This window comes from Ambystoma mexicanum, chromosome 3q, assembly GCF_040938575.1.
Source record: "Ambystoma mexicanum isolate Mex_15411 chromosome 3q, UKY_AmexF1_1, whole genome shotgun sequence".
Lineage (NCBI taxonomy): Eukaryota > Metazoa > Chordata > Amphibia > Caudata > Ambystomatidae > Ambystoma > Ambystoma mexicanum.
In genome coordinates, this window is record NC_090926.1 from 313908165 (window position 1) to 313927274 (window position 19110).

The 19110-nt window shown below is 44.9% G+C and overlaps 1 long non-coding RNA gene across 1 annotated transcript in view; it reads right to left on the reverse strand.

Annotated features, from left to right (window-relative positions):
- Window positions 1–15225: 15225 nt before the first annotated feature.
- Window positions 15226–19110, reverse strand: part of LOC138581855 (uncharacterized) — a 55680-nt gene continuing 51795 nt past the window's right edge. The window contains exon 4 of the long non-coding RNA XR_011304827.1: window positions 15226–15481. This is a non-coding gene — a long non-coding RNA (uncharacterized lncRNA). The remainder of the gene's footprint in view (window positions 15482–19110) is intronic.

A 19110-nucleotide genomic window follows, 5' to 3' on the forward strand; every position in this document is an offset into this window, starting at 1 on the left:
TCTGTAGGTAATGACAAAGTCATATTCTGCAAAAAAGAGAGGCCAGCGGAGTTGACGTGATGATTGTGCTTTTGCCGTTTTCAGATATTGTAGGATACGATGGTCCGTAATGACGGTGACTGTGTGCTAGGCTCCAAGAAGGTAATGCCTCCATGCCTTGAATGACGCTTTTATTGCCAACAGTTCTTTATCTGTGATCACATAGTTCAATTCGGAAGCGGGGAATTTACGAGACCAGAAAGCCACGTGATGTAATTGTCCTGTTTCGGGATCTAGCTGAGACAAAACCGCTCCCATTGCTACGTTGGAAGCATCGGTTTCAACGGCGTATGGCAATTCGGGTCGGGTATGCCGTAAAATAAGTGCTGATGTGAATGCTTGTTTTAGGGTCTGGAAGGCTTCTTCTGCTTCTGTGGTCCACTGAAATCGTTTGTTCTTTCGCAGCAGGGATGTGATGGGGTGAACAATCTGGGAGAATCCTGGGATGAACCGACGATAAAAATTGGCGAACCCGAGCACACTTTGTACACCTTTGGTGGAAGTTGGTGAGGGCCATTGGAGGATGGTATCTACTTTGTGCGTTTCCATGTCCAGGGAGGGCTGCACGACATGGCCCCCACTCCATTTTGGGAGGGTGGCAGAGGGCCACCACCCCTTCCCACTACAAAATTCCCCAGCACTTTGGGGTGCCAAACAGCCCCCCCCCCAAAATGCTGTCTAACATTTTCACTTTTTTGCTTTGTTTACCCAACTCCCCTTGGCGCAGATGGGCACAATAGTCCATTTGGGGTGGGGGGGAGAGGGCCACCAGAAAATGTGGACCAAGCCCCCCAGTGGGTGGAGCAGTAAGGTCCCGGCACCCTGAGGGCAGATTGGCACACCAATGTGCCCATCTGCACCAAGGCAAGTTTGGTACACAAAGAAAAAATGAAAATGGTACACTGCACTTTAGGGGGGCTGAGGGGCACCCTAAACCACCAGATAATTTTCTAATGTAATGTGGGGTGACCCTCTCCCCCCACACCAAATGCAGCGGGGGCATCTCATTCAGCCTTCGCTGGGGGCAGATAAGAGGGGGGTTCTCATGCAGCCCTCCCTGGGGTTACATGCCCCTTCCTAAGAGCAGCTAACTGCCCCCAGGGAGGGCTGTATGACATGACCCCAAGTCCATTTTCGGTGGGGGGGGACAACCCCTTTCCATAAAAAAAATTCCATGGGGCTCTAGTCGGGGGGCACTCCCCCAACACCAGCCATGACCTTTACTTTTCTTTTTTTTCTTTGCCCCATTCCCTAGGGTTAGATGGGCCCTACCCTGCAGGCCCCATCATTTCAGGGGCCTGCTCACACTTTCCTGGTGGCCCTCTCTCCCCCCCAATAGATGGGGGCCTCCTCATGTACTCTTCCCTGGCATTAGAAATCTGCCCCCCCCAGGGAGGGAGGGCGACAAGGGGTCCCCCCCTTTCCACTTGGGGTGGGAGGGGGAGGGCCACCACCCTTTCATGTCATAAAAGAAATCTGTGGTGGCTAGTGGTCACCAACCCCCTCGCCCCTTCCCATTGCGTTCAATTTTTTTTTTTATATGCCCCCACCCCTGGGGGCAGAAGGTCACCCATCTGCCCCCATGGGTCTCCATACATGTGGCCCCATACTTTGGGGCCTTGGCGGGGGAGAGGGCCGCTTTCCTAGAAAGCAGCCCCCTCCCTCGCTTCTAAAAGGGATCCCTGGTGGTCTAGTGGCCATTGCTAGTAACGGATCGAGCGCTCTGTGCCCAATCCGAGGCCAGCAATGCTGTCACACAAGGTATCGTTGGAAAGGGGAGATTCTCCCCTTTCCAACGACACCATCCAAACAAAAATCCATGGTGGCTAGGGTCCCCAACCCCCTCCTCCCTTCCCATTGCGTTGGATTTTCTTTTTTTTTTTATTCATATGCCCCCAGGGGTCTCCATACATGTGGCCCCATGCTCTGGGGCCTCGGTGCGGGGGGCGCTTACCTAGTAAGCAGCCCCCCTGCCCCGCTTAAAAAAAGGGATCCCTGGTGGTCTAGTGGCCATTGCTAGCAACAGATCGAGCGATCTGCACCCGATCCGTGACCAGCAATGCTTTCACACAAGGTGTGGTTGGAAAGGGGAGCATCTCCCCTTTCCAACGACACCTGCCTCAATCTCTGGCTTGAAATACAGCCGGGGATCGAGGCAGTGCAAAGTGGAGATTCACCTTGTGTTTTCACCGCGGCAGCCGAAAATGGGTTCCGCAGTGAAAATACTTTCACTTTCATGTCGGCGTGCATTACGCACGCCGACGTGAAACTGAAGGTAATCCAGCCTCCGGGCAGTGAGGGGGGACCTCCCCCTCACATAACCCAGGGGTTGGATTACAGTTTTGAGTGATCCCTGCTTTACAGGGATCACACAAAACAATGTACCTAAAGGGACGAGCTATCTCGTTCTTGGCAACCTGGAGGTAATGTCAAGGACGAGATACCTCGCCCTTGGCACTTAAGGGGTTAAAACAAAACCCCTGTAATACTTTTCCAAATTTGGATATCCAAACCCCCCTTCCTTAATGTCCCATTGCAAAATATATTTTGGAATTTTAGGAGCCTTCTTCTCGCCCCAAAGAAAATCCTGGAACACCCGATCAATTTCCTTAAGTAATTTTTTAGAAAAACTAAGAGGAATTGACTGCATAACATATAAGATCCTAGGTAGAAGTGACATTTTAACCGTATTAATCTTTGCCCAGATCCCCAAATCTAATCTTGACCGTTTTCTAATATCCCTCCTAAGTGTGTCCAATAATTTAGTTACATTAAACTGAACCATTTTCCGCACATCTTTTATCAGAAAGACGCCCCAAATATTTCACATACCTCTCAGACCACCTACAATTCCACTCCGCAAAATCCTCTCTTCTGACTGCATTTGAGAGTGGGAAGACCTCTGTTTTATCCCAATTGATTTAATAACCTGAAAACGTACCCCCTTTTCAAGAATCGCCTTAAGAACCATACTTCCCCTCTCAGGATCTGAGAGCACCACTACTATATCATATGCATAAGAGAGTGCTTTAACTTCTTTTGTCCCAAAGTTCAGACCATGTATTTCCTGTTCGTTGCGTATCAATGCTACCAAGGGCTCCAGAGCAATATTAAATAAAAAAGGCGACAAAGGACATCCCTGTCTCGTACCTCTACTGAGATTAAATGCTTCAGACATTTCACTATTGACGCAAACACGCGCCATTGCCAATCTCTGAAGACAACAAACCATCTCTCTGAACCTATTTCCAAATCCCATTTTCTCCATAGTAAAGTCTAGAAAGTCCCAATTCACTCTTTCAAATGCCTTCTCAGCATCCATGAAGACCAAGGCAGCATTGACCTGTTCATTACCATAGAGACTTATTATATCTATCAATGCCCTTATGTCATCATAACCTGATCTACCCCTCATGAATCCTACCTCGGACTCATGGATAATTTTCCCAAAACAACCACCCAATCTATTTGCCAATATTTTTGTGAAAAGTTTGACATCCACATTTAACAGAGAGATAGGTCTATAGTTCTTACATGTTTTACTATCTCTTATCTTCTTTTGTTATCACCGTAATCATGGCCTCAGTCATTAACTGACATAAACGTTCCCCTTTTAAAAAAGAATTAAACAAATCACATAATTTCAGAGCCAGAAAAGTATCAAATTTCCTATATAACTCAATGGGTAGCCCATCCAAACCCAGAGATTTCCATAACTGCATTTGCCCAATTGCCAAAAGAACCTCATCAATTTCAGTGTTCGCTTCCAACATATTATTATCCTCAAGTGACCATTTTTTAATAGGAATATTTTCAAATAGACTTTCCAACTCTTCTTTGGCTATTGATACTTCTTCCGTATATAACGTTTTGTAGTATTCTTTGAAACTTGAACAAATATCCATATTCTTCCACAACAATTGTTCGTTCTCATCTTTAATCCCCTGAACGAAAGTTCCTCCTTGCATACCCTTCAGTCTATTCGCCAGTAACCTACCAATTCTGTCACCAGCCTCCCAATATTTTTGTCTTGAAAAAAAAGACCCCTTCCCGCCAATAAACTGTTTGCATTTGCCAATTTTTCCTGAATCTGATTAATTTCAGCCCTATCCTCCATCCTCCCATGTCAGGCATATCTGACGGGAAGTCCAATCAATCATAAATCCCCTATTCGTCGCCTTAAAACTATCCCATACAACCCCTTTACCAGCAGAACCCTCATTTATTTAAAAGAAATTGGTCATACGTAACAGCAAGTCCATTACCACCTCCTTTTCCTCTAATATACCCGTGTTCAACCTCCACTTTCTAAAAATGGAACTACCACATCCATCTGTAGACAAAGATCTACTGGTGCATGATCAGAAATGTCTCTCTCCCTGATATTAACAAACCATTTTTTATCCAACAAAGCCTTGGTGATCAAGGTATAATCTAATCTGGTGAAAGAATCGTGCACCGGAGAAAAGAATGTAAACTCTTTCTTCAAAGGATGCAATTCTCTCCATATATCAATCAAACCAAACTTATCAAGAAAGTGATCAAATTCCCTACAAGTATTCACATTAGTATACCTACATGAACTGATTCTATCTAGCTTGAAATCCAGAATGCAGTTGAAATCACCCCCCAGAATGATTGTTTCACCATGCATTCCATTCAAAATCTCTGGAATATTCTCAAAAAAGCCTTTGACAGAAGTCCAAGGTCCATAAATACAGCCCAAGGTAACTACCTTTTCCCTATAAATTATATCAGCAAAATCATACATCCATCCATATCCATCGCTACCTTCTCCACTTTATATTGTAGTCCCTTCCTGAACAAAATACTCACTCCTCTAGAATTAGTTGAGTAACAATTCGATAAGTCCTTGTTATATTTGGAATTGATCAGCCATTGCCTTGTTTCATCTATTAAGTGTGTTTCCTGTAGAAAAACAATGTCAGCCTTAGACCTCCATAATCGTGCCATAACTTTCCTCCTTTTCCTTGGACATTTCAATCCTTTTACATTCCATGTCGTAATCGTTAGATTATCTACTCCCATCCTGCTAACTTTAAGTAAGCTCTATTAGACTTTCATTCCTTTCTCCTATTACAAGATGCATGATGGTCTCCACTCCATTTCTATCCATTGATGTAACATGTTTCCTCCTGTTTATTTACTGTCCAAAAACTAAAAACCAAACAGGATGTCTGGACATACAAGTTACACAAAACAATTACAAAAACAACATGACCACAAGACACTACACAAAAACATAAAACAAATAATAAAAAAACTAACCTTGAGGAGATCCTCTAGGTAATAATAAATAATACATTTCTGCAAACAAGCAGAATTCCAACCTTATTTCGTCAAAGTTGTACCTGCCATCATACACTATACATTTTGAATAACTTAGTCTCCCTTGCTCTAGAACCAAAATAATATATAAACTACAATAACATACATATCATCTGTCTAAATTCACACAAACTATGTCCAAGTATACAAATCATAACAAATCTATAAATCCGTGTCAGAACCTTGAAGCTATGTCTCACCTTTCTCTACTTCCTATTATAAAACCCTCTGCCATGCCTTCTCTACAGATCTAATGTGCACACAAGACCACTCCACCCCTAGATGATCCTCATAGAGGTAGTAATATGTGTATCCAAGCATGTATCCATCCATCCATCATTCAAGTGAGGATTGAAGCAAATTTAAATATTTTACACATAGGCAGGAAGTAATTTCACAAAACATTGTAACTGTTACATTCTGGCCCATATGAGACAAAATAAAGGTAACCAAATGTGAAAAAAACAGTCATTAGGCGACATCAAACGCCACTCTATACAAATGACCATATAAATATAATATGGTATAATATATCTTACATTTGTGTGCAGATTACTCTCTTGCCAGTTAATAATAACACATAGAAACATCTTATGATTACATTCATTGTAGATTAGAGGTCATCCTTACAGCTTCAACCCAAAAATACCCATAATTACCTCTCTGTGCTTTAATCTCCCGGATTGATTCATGCAACATATATATCCATTTTAAGAAGAGAAGGTATTTTGCATGTGTATTTAATACACCTATTTGTTGCACTATCAATTCGTAGCACGAGCCATCATCACTCTAAAAAAGGGCCTAACATCTGATGTCCCAAAGCCAATGCAGATAAAATAGATGCCACCCGCCGCCCCCACCCAGAGCACTTCGAAGTTCGCCATCTATTAAATTCCAAAACAATCCCAGCAGCACCACAAGGTCCCCACGCGGTGCTCCACGACATGGCAACACCTATATTCAAATACCCTAATCTGCTGCACTCCATACCAGCCCCGCATGATCCACATTATGGTGGCCTGGACAAATTATTATTTTGCCAGTAACATTACCAGAACTGCTCTTCTGCTGGGTTATTTTGCCTGTTTTAATGATTAACTAGTGCGAGGCAAAAATGCTTACCGCTTACACGGATTGACCGCATTTCCCGATCTATAAAATCACCACTGACGGGATCCCAAAGTACCATCACAGCCCTGTATATATAACCCCCGCACGCTACTATGATGATACAGTGTTAGCACTCAAACAATAGGCAATCCCCCCATCGCGCCCACACACCAACCCGCAGAAACTCACACCAACGGTACTCATGCACAACCACGCATCTGTGTCCCAATCTGTATCCTTGAGGCCACTCAAGCAACCACCATCCACAAAAACTATGACAATGCCAGTTCACTGTCCACCGAAAGCCCCCAACATCTCCAGGCCCATCCACATTAAACAGCCATTCTATTTCGGGTGCCACTGGTGGCTCCCCTCCCCCCCACGGACCACCTCAGCATGCCGAGCACTAACTGAGGCCACCTCCACTATGTTACATCCTGCCCTACAGCCTCACCTTTCAGAAACAATGTAGGGAATACCTTAACCACACCTCATTGGGCTATGTACAGGGTGGGGGAGCATGGATAAGGGGAGTGGGACTGAACAAAAGCCATTTTCTAGTTGCAACACACCCAGAATAGTTTCCATATTCAAGCGCTCACACACTTTGCTAAAGATGCAGGCCTAAAATGAATCATCTCTCTTAAATATCACACAGAGCACACACATCTGCTGAGAGTGTTTTGCGACTTACAGATCTGAGAAAGGAGATGTTCCAAATTACAATCTGGGGAATGCTGCCACTTTTAATGCAGTATTTCAATTATATCATTGCTAACAGGGCAGAGAGCTATCGGACAATTAAATGTTTTAAGCACGGGCCTGAGGAGAAATATTGTTAGATGTCATGGAAGTTGCTTAGAATGACTGAACTTTTACCATCGTAAAGTGAAGTGCCAGAGGAAGTTACAAAGCGATTCAACCAAAGGTCTGTTTGACTGTGTTGAGTCACCTGTCAACAGACCGTCCACATTGCACTGCACTTTCTCATCCCTCCTGGCACCCATACCAGTGTGCAACTTCCCCTCCCACCTGACACCCACTCATACTCCTCCCAGTGATGTGGCAATGCACGCGAAACCTCGCTGATTATGCAAGTGGGCAGAGAGTGGAGCATGGGCTTCCAGCACACGCCTGTACATAAGATAGTAAATAAAACAGCCTCGTTAAATGAAACCTCAGCATGTGAATGTACTACCTGACCGACCTGAAACCTCAGCATGTGAATGTACTACCTGACCGACCTCTCCTCCCTTGTATGAGTCTGTCAAATAGGAACCACAGCACAGTACAATCAAAGTAAAATCCTATGGCTTAGGACTAATCAAACTGCATGGAAATCAAAAACAGAATACCACATTTCCCTTTAGAACAAGCAGTGTATGGTATGTTTGACATTAGCTGCGCAGATGATTGAGCCCTCTGGTGCCATCTGTGCAATGTTACAGGACAAATATAAAACAGTCTCCTCAGTCAAAATGATACGTAGATACAGGTTCATCACAATTCGATGTGCTCCCTAGCCAATGCGGTATCAGGATGGAGATGGCAGATTCCAGGAGCAGGGGTTGATGGTCGGAACATAAATACAGTAATACCTTTGATTAAACATGCGCATATTCCTGATGACTCTGTACCTTCATTGTTCAGCCGCATGACGGTCCTCTATATCCGGAAATGAAGGACTGAAGGCCACGTTTAGTCACGTCACACTAGGTTCTCTCCTCTGATCCTCACCAGCAATACCCCATGTGTTTAAAGCAAAACAAAAATACGCGCACCATTTAAATGGAAGAAAAAACGAATTCAACGGCAACAACCACTTTTAACCATTTTGATAATGAAACAAACTTTAAACCATGAATTAAACTAAAAAGAATTAAAACCAAAGCATAAATACATTAAAAAATCATCTCTTTTTCTTCAAAAATGACCCTGAATTTTCCACAGGATCCTCTTCCATGGGTTTTTGATCCAAATCCACATCAGAGAGAAATTCCTCTGCCTCTTTATGATCCATGAAGGAGTGCACTGTTCTATTAAGCACTACCCTCGATATTGCTGGGTAAATCATATAGTATTTTAGGTGCTTCTGTCTTGCCTTATCCTTGGCAGCATTAAAAGCCTTCCTTCTTTCCAGGATGTCATGGCTTAAATCCCCATAAATCATGATCTTATGTGATCCCCATAGCAAATCACCTTTCTCTCTTGCCTTTCTCAGGAACAATTCTCTCACTGGGAATCTCAAAAATGTAATGATGAAATGCCAGGGTCTTTGTCCTGGTTTAGGGCCCAAGGATCTATGAGGCCTCTCAATCTCCAAGGGGGTCTTAGGATCAAGATTAAGCAGTTTAAATAAAGCTCTTTCCAAAAAGGCTGCAGGAGAGCCCTGCTCAATATTCTCTGGAAAGCCAGCCCCCCGAATGTTATTTCTCCTAGAGAAGTTCTCTTGCTCAAAGCACTTAAGAGTCAGGTTTTCCACCTGGGTTTGTAAATCCTTTATCTGGATAGACATTCTCTGGGAATCATCACTTATTACAGTCAGATGACTTTCCATGTTCTTAAATTTCCCTGACAGTTCATTGTATCTCTCTTCAGAAGCCACAGGAGAAGCTTTGATAATATCAGCAATGTCTGCAGTCATTTTAGTCATCATTTCAATCAGCTTATCCTCTCTCCTTTCAGAGCTGGTCTCATCCCCTTTCTGTCTTTTAGACGGTTGTGTGGTTCCTGAAATTTGCTCAGTCATTGTAGTAAGTTCATGGAGATGAAGGCAGGTACAGGAGCTCAGCCTTCAGGCAGCCATCCCCTTGAGCTGCAGGTGTGATTTTAATATTGCGGAGCGATTCTGTTTGCAGAGAAAGGGCAGAGTCCACCCTCGCAAGTTGAAGGATTTCATCGAGGGTTCTGCTTTTCTGTAACAGTTTTTCAGTTTTTCCCAGAACTCAGGTGATTCACACCCTGCGATGGCCTGAGATTGTAAGGCCTCCTCCGTAGAGTATCTGTCAAAATCACAATATTTCCCCTTTTCCGCAATCTCATGACAAAATTGTCCATGTTCTCTCCCTTTTCCTGTGTGGATGTATGGAAAATATTTCGTTCATAGTCCACGTTCTTCAGTGGCGCAAAATAATTATTCAGCAAGTCAATCATGCCTTGAAATGTGTCAGTCCCGTTTTCTGGCATTTCAAATACAATGGGCCTCATTACAAATCAGGCGGTCTGGAAATAACGGTGGCGGTAAACCCGCCGCCACTGTTGTTTTCCGGACAGCCTGATCCCGATTCCTGCAGGCGGGAGGTGATGTTCCCGCCAGGTTTGACCTGGCGGGTTTAACACCGCCCGCCTGCAGGCGGACGAGGAAACACCGGCAGCATTACGAGATGCTGCCGGTGTTTCCATGATCCCCATTCCCATTGAGTCCCATAGGACTCAATGGGAATGGGGTTTTACACCATTCCGCCTCCGTGATTCCAGGAAAACCGGGGTTGTAATGCCCCGGTAATTCCGGGAATCACGGAGGCGGAATGGTAATACGAGTCCGGGGGTAACCAGGCGGTTTTACCGCCTCGGTTACCGCCGGACTCGTAATGAGGCCCAATGTCTTTCACTATTGGGCCTAGTGAGTGCAATAATATGCCTCTAAAACAGCGCTCTTCCCTGACACCCGTTGCATCAATATAAATGTGTCATTCCTTGAGCCACACAGACCATCTTGGCGCCAGACTGCTGGTGTCCGAGATATCGAAATGTTGCATGGCTTGCAGCTGCAATGATTCATGGCCTCCCTCTGCCCTACGTGTGGGATTGCGAGGGGTTGAATGTGACTGCGGGCTCTGTGAGCTACTGCCCACTTAATGTTCAGATATAATGGCTTGGGCACGTGGAGTTGCAAAAGCTCACCTTTGTGCTCTGTTGAGCTTCCTGTGGGTGCTTGGTATGCAGTTGCAGTCTGGATGAAACAATATAAGCAGGAGATCCCCCCCAGACCATGTGTACCCCTGTGCCTGGTGTCTGAGGTGTAAATAAGTTGTTATTTGTATACACATTGTGCTGTTGAGACTGGCTCTCCTCATGAGATTTTCTCCATGACAGTGAAACGTTGGAGCTAATTTAAAGCTCTTCTGGTACAGTGCATACCACGTGTTGCAAGCGCGTGTGATGTTTTCATTTCCTCTGTGGCTGTGAATTGTTCGCAGGCTGCGGGCTCATGGGCCGTGTCTCTCAGGCACACTGCGCGGTCTTGAAATACTGCGTGGAGGATGGGCCGGAGTGTAAGCGTAGCTTGCTCCGACTCCGTGATGAGACAGGAGACAGCTGGTGATATTGCGGCAGTGCGGACCCAAGGGGGGACCGCTGGGGAAGGCTTGCGTGGCACTCCGTGAGAAAAGACCTTGTTGCCAGTGTAATATGCAGGCTTGTAATGCTGGCAATCAAATACAACGACTAACAATCATGTAGATTAAATAAAGCGCTGAGGCGTTGCAGTGGTTGTCACTTCTTAAATAAGCGCAAACTGGCGCACCGGTGGGTGCTCCGCACACAACACGTGGGTTGCAAACCACAACATGATAACAGAAAGGGGACTGGGTTAACTCTTCCCAAACAAGAATGAAAAGGGGACGTTACAGGGCAGTTAGGAGAGAGCTTGATACGGCTGGCAGAGGTGCTGCGGCTCTCTCGTTGCAAATAAATTACTTACTTCCACAACTGCCTCTCTGTGTCGTCCCTCAACATATCAACTTTCCCTCAGTAGCTGCTGCAATAGGTTTAATAATGATACTGGAACTATTTACAAGGAGCGCAGTTACTTCAATGCTCTAATGTTCATTTAAATGGTAATTCAGGTAGTCTCTGATAGCCTTTGGTGTGCAAAATCTCTCTCACACTGGAGGAGTGCCGAGAGGATGCTCCAGCCTCAGCTCGTTCTGCCAGCTGTGCAGCAGTGTTGCCAGATCTGCTTATTATAAGCGACTTTGGGCTCGTTTTTGCCCAAAGTCGCTTAGAATATTTAGAGGTTGCTTGTCGCGGTTTTTGTCCGCTTGTTGGACCATCTGTGCGGGTGTAATTGAGCTTGTTTACATTGCAGTTAAGCTCCTTAGACGTCGCACAGAGCGTCCTGCAGTGGGCTGCTGCCAGCACTTTAGGATAGGCAATTGCTCCTTTGTCTTGCTACCGGGTGCTCCCTGTATTTTGCATATGCTTAGGCGTTTGGCACTGATGGGAACGGTATCTGCCCAATAGGTGGCCCATCAATGCCAAATGCCTAAACATATGCAAAAAGAAAGCTTGTTTTAAAAGTTTAGTCATGCTGAAAGACACGTTGACATGTAAAGAAGCAATTGTTTTAGTTTAGCAAATGTCACTCTATAGAAATAGTATCCTGGTGATTTCCCTAGTGCTGCCGCATTATCCACTAAAATCCTCTCTTTTTTTTGTATTTATTTTTGTGCAAGACTGGGTTAGAGGATCATTGGAATCTTTTTACAACATCTTCTCAGAGAGATGCATTCAGGACGGCATTGTTTCTTTTCAGCTTCCAATTGGCCATGTTACAATGTATTTAAAATTCTTCTAATTCGGTTCATGTTGTTGGTTATCCTGTTCACCTCCCCCACAATATGCACACTCCCTTCTGAAATTGTCAATCTGTAGGAGTGCTGGTCGTCCATCGTCCCCACTACAATTGGCATATGTGGCAAACAGATGACCAAAGCCATGTTGAGCTTAATCAGTAACACATATATGTAAAACCAATAGATGTTTTCTTAACAAGCAGTAGTGGAGACCCAAGTCAATCCTGTGGGCAACCAATTAAAACCAAGTTTTAAACTTTGTATGCCCCATTTAGCTGTCTATGGTGATCAATTTCAACATAGATATAATTTGCGATCATATACTTTGCGATCAGGAGCCAGGATTACTAGTTTTTGAAACAGCTGTGTGCCACAGGTTCCTGTCCAGTAACAACCCGGAGACAGCGAACGCTCTATACCCAAACATTGTCTGCTCTACCGCCAAAATGGATTGTTTTGTATTGAACATAGCCAGCCAGATGTTTATGATATCCATTCTTTAGCCAAGTTATGTTGCTACACAACGTTTATTAACCAATCTCAAAGTTAATAAAATATAGCATAGCTCTCAACTCACACGCTTTTGGCAGGTGTCACCCGCCTTGTAAAGGGCTGACTCACCCGCAAAGCCTCCTGCACGCCCATTCATTCCAATGGGCGTCGCACCCGCCAAAAACAAAATCGGGTGATTTCACCAGCCTTTGCAAAACAAATAGTTGAGAGATATGAAACACAGTAGTGTAAAAAATATATATTTCAGGCCTGCATCATTTTGCAATCTAGGACTTGTAGTCTCCATTCAATAAAATATTGTTGTTCTAACACACTATGTCAGTGTTCTGTCTATATGTTTTTCTTGTGTTATGTTTCTTACTTTTGAGACCTTTCCACAACCCTTTAGGTGCACGCTTGTTTTATCAGCTTATTTGAATGGGAGTCAGCTTGTTTTGGGCTTGTTTTGGAAGGGCATTCAGTTTATTTTTTCCTTCTGACCTGGCAACACTGCTGCACAGAATCCTAATACTTTGCCTCCGTGTCTTTGATTGAATCATGCACGAGTGTTGCTAGGTCTGGAAAAGATCTGGGGCAGTGCTAATGTCGGGTTTGTCAGGATTCTGGAATAGCTAGCCTTTTAGTTGTAGCCCGAGCTTCTATCGGGGGCTGCAACCAAAAGACCGGGGGCAATAGACGCCCAAATCCCACTAGCGACGCGACTGGAATCCTGACTTTCCTTAACATTAGTTTTCAAAATCTATATTAGCGACAGCGCCTGCTTCATAAATGCGCGGACTGTAGCAGGGCCTCAGGCTCTGTAACACCATGTATTATAGGCATATAAAAGATTGATACATTCAATCTATTGTTCGGCCATTGTGATATATATATAACATAATTAGATTTTAAAGCCATTGGGGGGGGGTTACTGTCGATCAGAGAAAAGAAGTTATAAGAGCAGACAGAAACAGTAATCATAGGGGCGCTAGGCACAGCAGAAAGACTTGCAATTTAAGAAAATTACACATCCAAGATGGACTACGTGAACGTCGTAAACATTTGTCATCTCGCCGTTTCTAAGACTGGGATTTCTTTGACACACTAGACCCAATAGGGAATGAGAGCCTTTGATTGGCAGATGTTAACCGCCAATAAATAGCGAATGTATGTACATCATGATTGACAGACGTATTACTTAATCAGTTGTGTGGTGTGGAGGGGCGGCAGCAAACAGTAGCCAATGACAGTAGAGAGCTGGGTGGGTCTGACCGCCGAGGCTCTCTGGCGTCAGTTACTGTCTGTATCGAGTGGGGAAGCGTGAGTCGAGGGACTGTGCAGTGTGTGGGGTGCCTGAGACTCTGGGACATTTTTTGCTTAGGTGTGAGAGACATGTTGTGGAGAGAGAATTGATGAGGGTTCGGTTGTCTTTGCTGGGTGTGGCTGAGATGAGTGGGAAGGCTTTGCTGGGAGGTGACGGGGTGAGAGGCAGGAGGAGGAGCAGTGTGTTGTTGGATTTTGTGAGACAGACGGGGCGGTAGGAGGAGTTGTGAGTTTATGTGGGCTATGTGTTGATTGGTGGGTTGGTGCACATCATCCTATTGGATGGGGAAGCGCCTGCATGGGTCCGCCCACGCATTCAGTAATTAAGAAGAAGAAGAAGGTTTCAGTGCGTTTGTTACAAGGAAATACGTTTCACGTGGGAGGGGTTGGAGACTATTGAACGCGTGTAGTTTTACGCCAACAAGCGTTGATGAATTCTCTTTGTGGAGCTGCCAGTTGTAGTCTTGCGGGAGGTTTGCTGCGGATGACAGTAGGGAAGGGCGCTGCAACTAGAGACACTGAGACAGGTTGACAAATCGAGGATCTTTCATGGCCCAGTGACTTGCTTCGAAGAGGAAGTGTAAAACTCATAATGAGGATAGGAGCGAGTCTCTGTTGCTAGGGTGAGGTAAGCTCATTGTCACCGATTCCAGAGACACGTGAAGGCACTGGCCAGGAACAGTCCATAGAACGGTGGGTGCCTGAAAATCAAGGCGGGAACCCGTACGCTTGTGTCTTGCAGCTCGGCAATGTTGCGAGCTAGGGTGAACTAGACCGATAGAACTCAAGTGTGGGTGCAACAACCTGACATTGGCTTGTTTAGGTAAACCACTTTATTACCCATGGAGTGACGGATACCCCACGCTGCTAATGGCCTGAGCGGCACATTCTTAAATCCTCAACTAACCGTTTCAGCCACGAAGAGTAGATCTGATGTCTGATACCCAGGAGTTGGTTTTAACTCTTGCTAATTAAATCTTAATTTCGAATCCTGGGTTCTCGTTTTTAGATGGACGGACTGGTACTCTTTTATTGTGCAATATGTGCTTATTCGCAAACCTCTATGGGGAAGGGTACAAATTGAACAAGCGAGGGTCCCTGGCTGCTTAACCTCAAAGCATCGAGGATATGTTGATAATACAAATATTGCGAAGTGCTTACATTCGAGTCAGTGGTCTGTGAACTGCACCGCTCTGACAATACCTAATCCCCCGCACTATCGTGAGTGGGGGTTTAGATTCTATTAAAGACAAGGAGGCGAGTATTACTACTGGCATAAATAGCAGCAAGAAAAAACATTTTGTTCAACATTTTTCATTTAATAAAAGAAAAACACAAATTTCATAAAACACAGTGAAATAACCCAGTCCAAGATGGAGGCTAGTCAACAGTCCATTATCCAATCAGGATGAACCCACACCCATAAATGTCCTTTACTCGAACAGCAACTCCTCTTCTGAAGCTGCAATGACGCTTGAACAATAAACATAACACGACCAAGTCCAACCAAAGAACAATCCAGGCATCATCCAGGCGTAGACTCCAAAGATCCTCCGCCGATGAAATCTCCCAAGGTAATCAACCCGAAGCTGAAAAAAGGAGACAGATGTTAAAAACCGGGTGGGTGGGCGGGATAATACTCGCCTCCTTGTCTTTAATAGAATCTAAACCCCCACTCACGATACTGCGGGGGATTAGGTATTCTATGGCACGACAAGGAGGCTCATATTATGCAAGTTTAAAGCCCTTGCATCACATTGAAAACCACATGATCAATCCGTTTATGATAAAACGTCTTAAAAGTAGATTCCCTGGACCAGTCAGCTGCTTTAAGGATGTGCTCCAACCCTCCCCCAAGGAGAGCAGCCTTAGAGGCCATGGTGCCCCTAACTGAATGAGCTCCGAAGGAAGATGTGTCAATACCAGACTCCTGCATCACCCATCTAACCCGCCTAGCCAGGGTAGCTGAGGACACTGCCTTATAAGGCCTACTATAGGAAATAAGCAGCTGAGAGGTACCTGGGGGACGAAAATCCACAGTTCTATCTTCAAAACATTTCAAACAATGGACCACACATAACTTATCATTTTCAGGAAATGCCGGATATGAAACAGAATAAATCACACATTTAGATCTCCTAGTAATAAAAAAGGTTACTCCTTGTGGCGAGAAGATCTTATTGTCCACATCCAGCGCTCTAATATCAGATACTCTCTTAATAGAGACCAGGCACAAAAGCATTGTCAACTTTGAAAAAAGCTGTTGTAGGGATAATTCCTGATTATGAGGCCACGATACAAACAAGTTCAGAACCTTCTTAACATCCCACAAAACTGAATATTTAGGTTTAGGGGGAACCTTAACCCTAATTGATTTGAGAACTTTCCTGACCAGGAAATGTTTACCCACTGGTTCTCCCTTAACCAGAACATGGCCAGCTGAAATCGCCGACCTAAACCCATTAATTGTACTTTAGTGTCATGTGCCCCTTTTTCATCAGACATTGGGACACATGGAAAATGAGCCGCCATTAACTGTGCCGTCACGTTTGATACGCTCGGAAACAGCGGTCTAGTCTTTTTCCAATATGGCTGCCCACTGTTTATCTGTGCACAGTAGCCGCCGGCTCCTCGCGTTTCAACTGTGAGTTTGCTCTCTCCCTTTGTTGCTACGCTTCTGTTATTTCCCTTGGCTTTCTAAGCCCTGCTTTCTTCCGTCTCCTTCCCCCTTTCCTCCCTGCTTTCTTGTCTTCCGCTCTGCCTCCTGTCCGCATCATTGATCCCTGGTTCACCTACCTCTCCTCTCTTGGTTCTCCTTTGGCTTCTTTACTTGTTCGGAGCCCCGTCGGATACCTTCCAGGATTCTCCGCTCCGATCGACTTTCCATCTGGATCTTCAGTGTCCGTTCCGAGGATCCTTCCGTGGCCGGAGGATTCGGGTTTTTTTGCCCGGGTGGCTTTTTCCCCTTTTTTGGCTCTCACGGTCCTGGGGCCCTTGGTTCCCGGAATACTTCCGCAACCAGGGTGGCGTCATTCCGTGGCAGACCATATCTACTAAAAAAGAAATCGTTAATCAAGGAAAGAAGAAAGAAGTCCTCCAGGATATTATCTTCAGGTGAGGAGGAAGGGGAGGAAACTGAAGTCGAAAGTGATTTGGACATTTCTGACAAACCAGCAATTTGTGACAGTTTGAAACACCCAACACCTACCGAGATGGCCACACCGGAACAACTGCAAGAATTGGTTTCTACAGTTCAAACCTTGAATGCAGAGGTCCGAAATCTCAATCAAGAGATGCAGAACCTTAAAACTGAGAATAATATACTCAGGCAATTGGTGTCCAATCGAGAGACTCGCCCTGATCTCCCTTCGCTTCCCCTGTCTGTGGGAAGATTCGATGGCACACCCCAGTTACTCAAGGAATTCATAGAAGCCTGTAATGTATACTTTGCCTTTCGACCCACAGCCTTTTCTACAGATTTGAACAAGGTGGGATTTGCAGTGTCTAATATGACTGGAAACGCTCTGGCCTGGGCTAATCCTTTGGTCACTGGGAATGATCCGGCAATGCAAGATTGGAATGCATTCCTTACCAAATTGAGGCAAACATTTGAGAGACCTGAGGTAACCTATTTGGCCTGCGAGGAATTTTTGGAAGTACACCAGGGTCAGATGGATCTTTTGTCTTACATCACGAAATTTAAATGACTAGCTGTCGAATCTACTTGGTCAGAACAAGCACAATTTACTATTTTTCGCAAAGGTCTCAAAGAGGAACTGAAAGATGAGCTGGCCAGAGTACCACGACCTGCCTCGTTGTCCGAACTTCTTTCAGTGGTACTTCAAATTGAACATAGAATGAACGAGCGCAGACAAGAAAGAAAGAGAGGGAAGGGAACATCAAGCTATCCTACCCCTATTCCTCCTCACTCACCTTCTCCAAGTACCTTGAATAAGGAAGAACCAATGCAAGTTGGATCCATGAGAGCCCCACTAACGCAAGAGGAACGGAAGAGACGCAGAGACTCCGTTCTTTGTATGTATTGCGGAGCTTCTTCACATCTACTCAGAAATTGTCCCGATGTGCCTCCAAGACGGTCGAGAAATGAGACACCTCGAACCTAAGGGGGACAATGGTTTGAGGTAGTGCCGATAGTCCCTATGTCTCATTATCCATCACACCATCCTCGCAGTCGGAAGATACTCGCTTGATGGTAGTAACCATACAATTGGATTGGAGAGACAAATCAGTAGAAACCCTCGCTCTCATTGATTGTGGAGCAGCGGGCAATTTCGTTGACACCCTGTGCGCGGAAAAGATGGGAATTCGTCGCATTCTCAATCAGGAGAATCTCAAGGTGGAGGGAGTGGATGGAACTCCCCTTTGCTCAGGTCCCATTACACACTCTACGGAAACCATCAACTTTACCATCCAACAACAAAAAGAGGACATAGCTTTCAAGATTATTCGAGCAGCACATTTTCACATCATTTTGGGAATCGCTTGGCTGCGCTTACACAACCCCACCATCGACTGGTCAAAGAACACTCTCAGTTTTCTGTCTACTCATTGTCAACAGTCCTGTCTGCAATCTGCCAGTTACCTTCCAGCGATCCTTCAGTCAGTAGACTCTCAACCATGAGCCATACATCTGATACCTCCTCAGTTCCAAGAATATGGTCAAGTCTTCCTAGAAAAGGTCGATCACGACCTCCCTCCACATCGTCCAGAAGATTGTGCCATCAATCTGATGCCGGAGGCCTTAGTGCCCTTTGGCAGAATGTTTTCACTTTCTCTGAAAGAAAGGGAAGTACTGCGGAAATATTTGGACGCCAACCTGATCAATGGTCTCAATGCTGTAACGATTTGGGATCGGTACCCTATGCCTTTGATTGCTGATATAATAGAGGCCGTGAGAGGGGCCACCGTTTTTTCCAAACTTGACTTAAGAAATGCTTATCATCTGTTGCGCATTAGAAACGGCAATGAGTGGAAAACAGCATTTCGGACACCTTGTGGTCTGTATGAATATATGGTCATGCCTTTCGGGTTGGTTAATGCACCCGCAATTTTTCAACGATTCATGCATCGTACATTCTCTGATGTGCTATTTCATTCGGTGATCGTCTATTTGGATGATATTCTCGTGTTTTCCAAGACCTATCAAGAACACATCAGCCATCTCCACCATGTTTTTCGACGCCTTCAAGAAAATCAT